A 10,710-nucleotide genomic window follows, 5' to 3' on the forward strand; every position below is an offset into this window, starting at 1 on the left:
CATCAGCTTTAAGGAATTGAAGAAGACCATTAAATCTTTGTGGAAAAGCAGAAAAGTGGGGGGGTTATTAAAAAATCTGCATTTATGAATGAAATAGTTTGCCATAGTCACAATATTGTTAGCCAAAAATTCCAGCTCAGAATTCTGACAAAAAGATAAATATTTTACAGTTTTAAAATCAAAATCAGGTATTACATATTTTAATCTTAACCAAACAGTAATGTCATCCCATAACTTTTTTGAAAATTTGCATAAATAAAACAAATGTTCCAATGACTCTATGTCTGCTTCACAAAATGTACAAACGTTACAATCCAAATTAAATCTGTGTCTGAGGAACTCATTACAAGGATAAATATCGTTAATAATTTTAAACTGAACTTCTTTTGCCTTTGGTAGAAGTGGAAAAGAGAGAAATCTTGTTCGAATTCGAACCACCTTGTCTTCCGGAAAATCTAAAACAAGGGGTCTTTTCTTAACTTTGGAAGGGAAAAGCTGTGTATTTACTAACCTTCTCAAGGTCTTATTATTACAGCTCTGCCCAGTAAAATTAATACCAGAAATAATAAGGTTGCCCAATCTTGGTATCACAGAAGAATAACCCAATTCCCCTTTGATTAGCTGAACCAAACCACCAGGAATAGCTTTCAACAAAGACAAATACAATTTCTGAGTACAAATAATATGGTATTTTTCACAAAATCCTCATAATTGAGGAAATTTCCAACCCCATCCAAAATATGTAAAATAGACCAAACACCTTTGTCCATCCACTCTTGAAAAAACACAGATTTCCTCTTAATAAGTATATACTTATTATTCCACAAAGAACAGCTATGTGGCGAAAAATTATGTTTGTATATTAACTTCCAATATAGTAATACCTGACTATGAAAAGATGACAATTTACACTTTAACTTTGATGGCTCAAAATCGCACCTTAAAAGAAAGTCTATGCCCCCAAAGAAATCAAAAATTTTAGAAGAAAACCTAAACCAGAAAGAATGTTTATGTCGAAGGAAGGTTTGAAGCCATTTTAGCTTAAGGGTACCATTCATAACATCAAAATCAATTACATTCAATCCACCCTCATTGATTGGTTTCACTACATCTGATTTTCTTAGAAAATGATGCTTATTTTTCCATAGAAATTTATATTGCATTTGATTCAGATTTTTAACGTACCTATCAGAAATACTTAAAGAAAAAGCTGGGTAAATCATCCTGGAAAGTGCTTCTGACTTTTGTAAAAGAATTCTACCAAAAATAGATAGATCCCTTTGAACCCACAAATTTAATATTTTTTGACTTTTTATCAAATTATCCATCAAATTAGCTTTTTCCCTAACTTTAGGGTCTTTAGAAATAACAACACCCAAGTATTTTACCTCATTTTTAACTGGAATATTGAACAGTTGTGTTTCGGTATGGTTATGGATTGCCATCAGCTCACATTTTTTTAAATTCAATTGCAGACCAGAAGCATTTGAAAATGAGACACCAGATTAATGGCAACTGGAATCTGCTCTGCATTACTGAGAAACAGGGTGGTATCGTCTGCTAGTTGACTTATTATTAATTGACTCCCTAAAACATTCAAAGGTCTGATAGCTCTGCAATTTTTAACATACAATGCTAATAATTCAGCTACTAAAATAAATAAATACGGGCTTGTTGGATCCCCTTGTCTGATGCCTCTATTAATATTAAACCTCTTCGAAGTCCCAAATGGTAATGATACTGAACTATTTATGTCTTTATATAACATTTCTATTACTTTAACAAATTTATGACCAAAACCAAAAAATTTCAATGTATGTAAAATAAAATTATGTTCTACAGTATCGAATGCCTTGTAGAAGTCAAGAAATAAAACAAACCCATCCTCTTTAATTAAATGTCCATAATCAATTAGATCTAAGACAAGTCTAATGTTGTTGTGAATTAGCCTTCCTTTAATAAAACCAGACTGCGTTTCACTTATAACTTGATTCAATCTAAATTTCAATCTATTAGCTATAGCAGATGTAAGAATTGTATAATCCACATTGAGTAGAGTAATCGGCCTCAAATTCTCAATAATTCTTTTATCTTTGTTTGCCTTTGGAATAAGAATAATTAAGCCCTGTTTCATAGTTGTAAGTAAAGTATTCGAATTAAAACACTCTTTTAATGCTGCAAATAACAACTGTTTTATATCCTCCCAAAAAAATTTGTAGAAGTTAGTAGTCAACCCATCCTGACCAGGAGACTTACCCAAACACATTTTTTTAATAGCTGCTTCAAGTTCCTCTAGCTTCAAATCCTCATCACACATTTCTTTAAATTTAATATCTATCTGTGGGATATAATCTTTAACCTTTTCTAGAAATTGAATAGCATTATTTTCAGAATATGATGAAGAATAAATATTACTATAAAATGAATATATTTCCTCAGATATCAGTTTAGAATCCGTAATTATTGTATCCTTAATAACTAAAGTATGAATTGCATTACTTTGCTGTCTCCTCTTTTCTAATTGACAAAAGTAAGCTGTGTTCTTCTCTCCTTCTTCCATCCATTTTGCCCGAGACCTTACAAAAGCTCCTTGTGCTTTCATTACATACATGCTGTCTAATTTAGCTTGAAGAGTGATTAATTTTTCCACATCTTTAACCTTATCATGTGTGTTACAGCAATCATTAATTTCCTGAATTATTCTTAATTCTTTTTGCAATATATCGCTTCTCTTTTGTTTACCAAACCGAATTGAAATTTCCCTTGTTTTAAATTTAAAATACTCCCATTTAATCCCACTGGAATTTAAAGAGAAATCATTCTCAACCTCACTAATTAGGTTTCTAATTTGACTACAATAAACTTTATCCTTTAAAAGTTCTGCATTGAACTTCCAATAGTCTTTCTTAGTAGTATTTTTTCTTACTGTCAAAGTTAATGAAATCAAACAGTGATCTGTCAATGGTGCAGCAGAAATTAAAACCTGGTTCGCAAGCTCCAGATATTCCTCAGTTATGAGCCAAAAATCTATTCTTGACCTAGATGACCCATTAGGTTTAATCCAAGAGAACTGATTGGTATTAGGATTCTTGACTCTCCATACATCTATAAGAGAGTTAACTTGGCAAAATTCCTGAATAATACTATTAAGACGATGACTTGTAAAACTAGAAGGAGATCTATCCATCCATTCATCAGGTGCCAAGTTAAAATCACCTCCAATTAGTACCAAATTTGTATTGAATTTCAATTTAAATTGTAAAACAACCTCTGTTAGATCGGATAATAAAGACTTGTTTTGCCCAGCACTATTATAGCCATACACATTCACTATAATAACAAAAATACCTTCACTGTTAATCAAAGCAGTAAGCCAATGACCATTCTCATCAGACTGAAAAGTCACAACCTTCCCAGGACAATTGTTGAGGCATATGGCGACACCTGCTGATCGATTAGAGCCATGACTGAACAAGATTGTGTCTCCCCACTGTATTTTCCAAAAAGCTTCATCTTCAACAGTAGAATGAGTCTCTTGAAGAAACAAAAACTGTGAGTTCTGCCCCTTAGTAAACAAAAAAATAGCTTTCCGTTTTACTTTGTCCTTTAGACCCCTTGCATTCAGTGAACAAAAAGATAAACTAGATTTTAGTGAAAACATGTTCCACTGGAACTCACAGTGAACAAAGAAGAAATGTCACAGAACAGTCAGTATAGAATCGAAAGAAGAAGAAGAAAAAAACTTGCAACGCAAAACGAGTCTCTGAATAATAATCTTTTCCCTTATTCAAAGCTTTCATCATCCTGGAAAAATTTGCTTTCCCTCAATGAAAGCCAATGGACCCCGAAAGTACGCCACTTTCCCTTCTGCTCGAGCTTGTTTAATGCGTGGCCAGAGCACTTGCCTCGCCTCTCTGTCCTCTCTGATTAAATCCTCCGCAAAATGACAACCTGCCTCGTTGCACACTGATGATCCCTTGGACAGTTTCCAGATTTGATCTCTGTAGATTCTCTTTGAAAACTGCATGATGATTTGACGTGTGCGATTACCTTCTCTCCTGCCAATTCGATGGACTGTATCAACTGCTTCTTCCATTTCCCAGGGCACGCCAGGTGCAATCTTGGAGAGCAAGGTGATCACTACTTCTCTAGTATTCTCGTTCTGTTTCTCTGGAAGTCCTTTTATGCGTAAATTCCAGCGCCTTTTGTAGCGATCCAATTCTCCTACCCTAGATTTCAACTCTTTGTTTTCTTTTTGGAGATCAGAAAGCTCCAGTTCCAATTCAATTGCCTTCTGTTTTTGAGCCTTTAACTCCTCTTTAACTTCACATATGACGCTACAGTTCTCTTCCAATTTTTTCGTGACTTCTTCCAACTTTTCTTCCTGCTTGTCAAATCTTTTGCCGAGGGAGTAAATAGCCTCGAGAATATCTGCATTAGAGATATCTTCTTCGCTGTCAGAACGTGCTTTCTTCGAAATATGCATTTTACTGGGCGTAACAGGTAGATTCACTTCACCACAAACCTCCAGGAGACGCTTATTAGTTTCAGCACCTACTTCCATCACCTCCGCATAATCATGATCAAATTTGTCGCTGATCACAGCTGTATCCTCCGGTTTTCTTCCTCTACCCGCCATTTATAGATGATGAAAAAACAATTCGCTACCAATTAATTGGGGAAACTTTAAAGAACACTAAGAAACACTTTGAGACTCCGCCAGCTGTTACAAAATGCTGCTACCTAGTACGCCATCTTGGTCCGCCCCCCCAGCACGTAAGTAATCATTTCATTTATTATGAAAATTATTGCCTTTGTTAGAAAAGGTAGTTATTAGAAACTTTATTAACAGGCGCCCTGTTTACTGACACATTGTCTTGTTAAATCAACTAATCTACTTAATCTTTAATTTATATTTAATTTACACAAAGCAAATTAAAATTTTTATTATGCTTACTTTGTAGTCAAAGTATCAATACTTCATCAATATATGCAATTGCACCATTGAAGGTAGTAAAATTACATTATTCACAAACTAGTGTATACTTTATATTTGGTATTCTGCTCAAATAAAGTATATAGCATTGCACACTGTATTTTTTATTTCACATTTAAGTTTTCATTATATAAATTTTGTTTAGAGGGAGCACTGCAAAAAATGCTTTTCTTACTTAGATTTTTTTGTCTTGTTTCTAGTATAAATATCTAAAATCTCTCATATCAAGAAGAATTTTCTTGACGAGCAAAACATATTGTCTTGTTTTGAGAAATAATATGCCAATGTGAGTTTTTCCTTAAAACAAGCAAAATAATCTGCCAATGGGGTAAGCAAATTAATCTTGTTTTTTCTTTTGACGTAAGATTATTTTGCTCACCCCATTGGCAAAAACTCAATTAATATTAACATATTATTTCTCAAAACAAGACAATATGCTGTGCTTGTGTAGAAAATTCTTCTTGATTTAGGAATTTTTAGATATTTGGACTAGAAACAAGACAAAAAAATCTAAGTAAGAAAAGCATTTTTTGCAGTGCTCCCTCTAAACAAAATTTATATAATGAAAACTTAAATGTGAAATAAAAAATACAGTGTGCAATGCTATATACTTTATTTGAGCAGAATACCAAATATAAAGTATACACTAGTTTGTGAATAATGTAGTTTTACTACCTTCAATGGTGCAATTGCATATATTGATGAAGTATTGATACTTTGACTACAAAGTAAGCATAATAAAATTTTAATTTGCTTTGTGTAAATTAAATATAAATTAAAGATTAAGTAGATTAGTTGATTTAACAAGACAATGTGTCAGTAAACAGGGCGCCTGTTAATAAAGTTTCTAATAACTACCTTTTCTAACACAGGCAATAATTTTCATAATAAATGAAATGATTACTTACGTGCTGGTCCGTTGAAGCCATGTTTGTTAAGGTGATGATAAGATCACGTGAATTATGGTTCGTCGTTTAATCGGCGTCCAATCCCGGCTAACTTCCGGAAAGGTAGAGTAGCCAATAGCGCTAGAGATAACAAGTGAACCAAGTCCCGCCCCAGGACTGACAAAATTCCAAAATGTTTCGCGCGAGCAGAGAGAAGAACCAGCGAGCGAGCGGAGAGAACTGATCGCGCGCGCGCGCTGTAGGCATGACCTCGCTCGCGAGAGGGTACATCGTGCGCACAGATGATGAGGTGCGCGCGCGGGACTTGTTTTCTTCGCGCTGGATCAGTTGAGCGCGCGCGTGAAGTTCCCCTGTGCGCTCGCGAGCTGTAGTTTTCTCGCGTGTAGATCTGTAATCTGCTCACGGTTCACTTCTCCTCGCGCGCAAACATCACCGCTGCGCTCGATTAATATTGGCATTGATTTGCCGCCATAATTATTACTACCCTTCATAGAAAGATTGAAAATACAGGAAAATACCTTTACGGGATGATAGCGAGATAGAACTGTAAAATACTGCAGAAACCAGGGAAAAACGGGAGGGTTGACGGGTATGCTTATTAATATATATGAAAGGCAGTTGTCAGATTTAATTTTAGAGAGCAGGCGGGAGGTTCAGTCGTGTCCTCTGTGTCATTTTCTGTCTGATTCAGGCTCAAACTGATAGGGTTAACAGCTACTCTGACTGACACTGTTTACACAACGCAAAAGCGCATGCTTGTAGGGCGTGATGCTTTACTGGTGACGTGGAGCCAATCCGCGAATCACAGCACATTATGTTAGCTGACCAATCAGAGCCTCTTAAGGGCGGGCCTTTCGGAGGAACTAGGAAATATGACAGCTGTTTTAAAGTTAGCTGACTAGCTGTATATAATCAAAGATAGATGAAAAATAACATGATTTTCTACAAGTGAAGCATGAGCACACATTGCTTTGCATCTTATAAACACAATCAAGCCTTAAAAATGCACTGCGGACCACCCCTTAAGGCATCCATGATATCGATGTGTTTTTGTATTAATAATGTAGTTCATATTTTGATGAATTTCAGCTGAAATGCTGTGGATACAACAGCTACAGCGACTTCACAGATTCACAATTTGTAAAGATTACCTCAACGTACCCCTCCCCATGCTGCAATGAATCTCATCATACCCCTCCGCATGCTGCGTTGCAATGTGAAAAACCTCAAGTGGAGGAAAAGGTACTGCCTCATCATGGCGAAAACATGGCAGCACGGTTACAGATACAGTGGAAGACTAAATGATCAGCCCTTCTGTGAAATCTTTTTGCAGTATTTATTTCAGTTTGGCTGGAATCAAACATTTTTAAACTCCTATTCAATTAAATTCATTCCTTTTCCTTTGGCTTAGTCGCCACAGAGGAATGAACCGCCAACTATTCCAGCATATATTTGATGCAGCGGATGCCCTTTTAGCTGCAACCCAGTACTGGAAAACACCCATACACACTCATTCACACGCACACATATACACTACGGACAATTTAGTTTATTCAATTCACCTATAGCGCATGTGTTTGGACTGAGGGGGAAACCGGAGCACCTGGAGTAAACCCACGTGAGCACAGGGAAAACATGCAAACTCCACACATAAATGCCAAATGACCCAGCTGGGACTCGAACCAGCAACCTTCTTGCTGTGAGGCAACAGTGCTGCAAAAATATTTATCATTAAACATTATTATTAAGCCACTTCAGTTTTTTTTTCTCGATTATTTACTGAACAAACCACTGTGTTGACCAATGACTTGCCTAATTAACCAAGTTGGTTAATTAGGCTCAGTGGTTAGCACTGTCACCTCACAGCAAGAATATTGCTGGTTCGAGTCCCGGCTGGGCCAGTTTGCATTTCTGTGTGGAGTTTGCATGTTCTCGTGTTGGTGTCGGTTTCCTCTGGGTGCTCTGGTTTCCCCCACAGTCCAAACACATGCTAAATTGGCCGTAGAGTATGAGTGTGTGTGTGTGTGAGAGCGAGTGTGTATGGGTGTTTCCCAGTACTGGGTTGCAGCTGGAAGGGCATCTGCGGTGATAACATATGGTGGAATAGTTGGTGGTTCATTCCGCTGTGGCGACCTCTCATAAATAAGGGACAAAGCTGAAAAGATGATGAATGAATGTAGTTAAGCCTTTATAAATGACACTTTAAGCTGAATATCTTGCAAACTATCTAGTAAAATATGCTCTGTCATCATGGCAAAGACAGAAGAAATGAGTTATTAAAACTATTACACTTAAATATGCTAAACAAAAATATTTAAATAAGAATTGCAATATCACAGGGGGGCTAATCATTTTGTCTTTATGATTATTATTCACATCCACCCTTTTTATTCCTCTTGCAGAAAGTAAGAGGCTGCATTCAAGTGCTGTTGAGTGAAAATATGCCTATTTCTGGACCTTTGTGCTTTCTGATCGCCTCTGTCGAGGTACTAAACCCTCATCATATTAGTTTGTCTTCCTGGATATTTTTTTAAATCAGGCATTTTGTATATTTTGTAATCTCTATTAGCAGTAAAGAATTTGAGTGAGAGAATTGTCCAGTACAGTGTTTCTCAACCACGTTCCCGGAGGAGCACCAGCTCTGCTCATTTTTCAGGTCTCCTTAACCAAACACGCCTGATTCAGATCAGCTCATTAGCACGGCCTGAAAGACCTGTAATGGGTGTGGCAGACAAAGGAGACATCCAAAACATGCAGTGTTGGTGGCGCTTTAGGAATGTGGTTGAGAAACACTGGTCTAGTAAATACACTGTAAAAGTATCCATAAATTAGCAGTTTTCCGTATTTTGTGGTTCATATTTTTTATTTTTCCCCATTTGTTTATGCTTTTGGATTGTATTATGGGATTTTGGTCTTTCGTCCAATAGTTTTTAACCTTAAAATTTTTTTTAAAAGTGACTTTTGTTAAAATATTTAATAGTTGAAAGTGATTTATTGTTTGGGTTGGTGTTGTATATTGCGCTACAAAACTTATAGTGACGTTTTAGTTTGAAGTAATATAATGTATGAGAAATAATATCTAGAGAAATGTCAGAAAATATGCTTGCAGTTTACTACAAGTCACTTTGTTTAACTGTAGAGTTGAATTTTTTACATGAAAAGTCGACAGAGCAGAACATCCCATAATGCAATTCACAACCTTAAATAAACAGAAAACACTTGTGAATCACAAAATTCGGAAACTGTTTATTACCAAAGAGTTTTTACAGATCTGAATGAATGGTGATGGTAATTTATGATATTTGTTTTCCAGATTATTGTCATGGTTGTTTCCCTGAAGGTCTACCGATTCTTGAACCGCTTGCCTGGTCTCCCAGACCCCCTTGGCTTGTGAGGATGGAAGATTTCTTAATAATGGATGAAGCTTCTTTGATTTATTACTGCGTTTGCTTTCATTTACGGTGCTTTAGACAAACTAAAATGATGTTAGATGATGTTTGAAAGCAAAAGGTATAATTTGACACATTATATGTAGAGATTTCAGCTTTACATCTCTAACAAACATTTTCATTTCATCACAAAAGAATTGATTCTTCATTTTTTATTAGCTTGATAGTATGAGACGAACAGCTCTTTTATTTTAATGCTTTATTTTACAATGATTAGAATAACATACTGTACATGGCTAATGAACTGCTGTGAGGAAATCCTGTAAACCTCAATCAAATATATTCTTGCATTATTTTCATATTAAGATGACATGCTTTTCTGCCACTTCAATGTTTGACTATATCAGGGATTTACAGTGTAGTTGAAGTCAAAATTATTCGCCCTCCTGTGAATGTTTTTATTTATTATTATTTCCCAAATTATGTTTAACAGAGCAAGGAATTTTTCACAGTATTTCCTATAATATTTTTTCTTCTGGAGAAAGTCTTATTTGGTTTATTTCGGCTAGAATGAACGCAGTTTTGAATTTTTTAAAAAACATTTTAAGGTCAATATTATTAGCCCCCTTTAGTAATATTTGCTTATAATTGTCTACAGAACAAACCTTCGTTATACAATGACTTGCCTAATTACAACCCAGGCTCATTCTGAAAACGTACCCCTATATACATTTCTGAAGAGCACCAAATACGTCCCAAGAGCTGCGTTTTTTGCAGTTTTTGTTTTCGCGAATCCACCAGAGGCCGCTGTGTCTCAAATTTCTCTCGCAAGTGCCATTCACGCCTGCTGTTCTCGCATAAATCCACCAGAGGCTGCTGACAACTGACTTACTGAATAAATGACCAACCAACCGATCGCCGCACCCTCCACCTTCCCTGCACCCAATAGACAGTGCTTTCAAAAGCAATCCAGAAAAAGAAAAGCCCTCGCCTGATTTTTACCATGTTTTCAGATTTTACCACATTCTCACCCTGTTATTTACTTTATTTTTTGCTTGTTTTTTATTTACCCACTTTCTGGAATCGTTCTTTATCAGACTCGAACCCCGTCATCATGGTCAACTCCTTTCTGCATCTCAGATCCGCCAACATACATGGCGAGCTACCTATGGAGGCAAGCGGACAGCTGGTAGCGCGGAAAGAAACAGCATCATACCGCGCTGTAGCGTTCGTTTTTAAAGACAAAATGCAGCCAAACATACTTCTGGTTGCATAATTTGCGATCTCCATAACGTGTATATAGGGCTACGTTTTCAGAATAAACCTATGCTGCCTAATTAACCTAATGTCAATTTAAGCTGTATAGAAGTGTCTTGAAAAATATCTAGTCAAATATTATGTACTGTCATCATGGCAA

The sequence above is a fragment of the Danio aesculapii genome, chromosome 1 (genome assembly GCF_903798145.1).
Source record: "Danio aesculapii chromosome 1, fDanAes4.1, whole genome shotgun sequence".
In the NCBI taxonomy this organism is placed as follows: domain Eukaryota; kingdom Metazoa; phylum Chordata; class Actinopteri; order Cypriniformes; family Danionidae; genus Danio; species Danio aesculapii.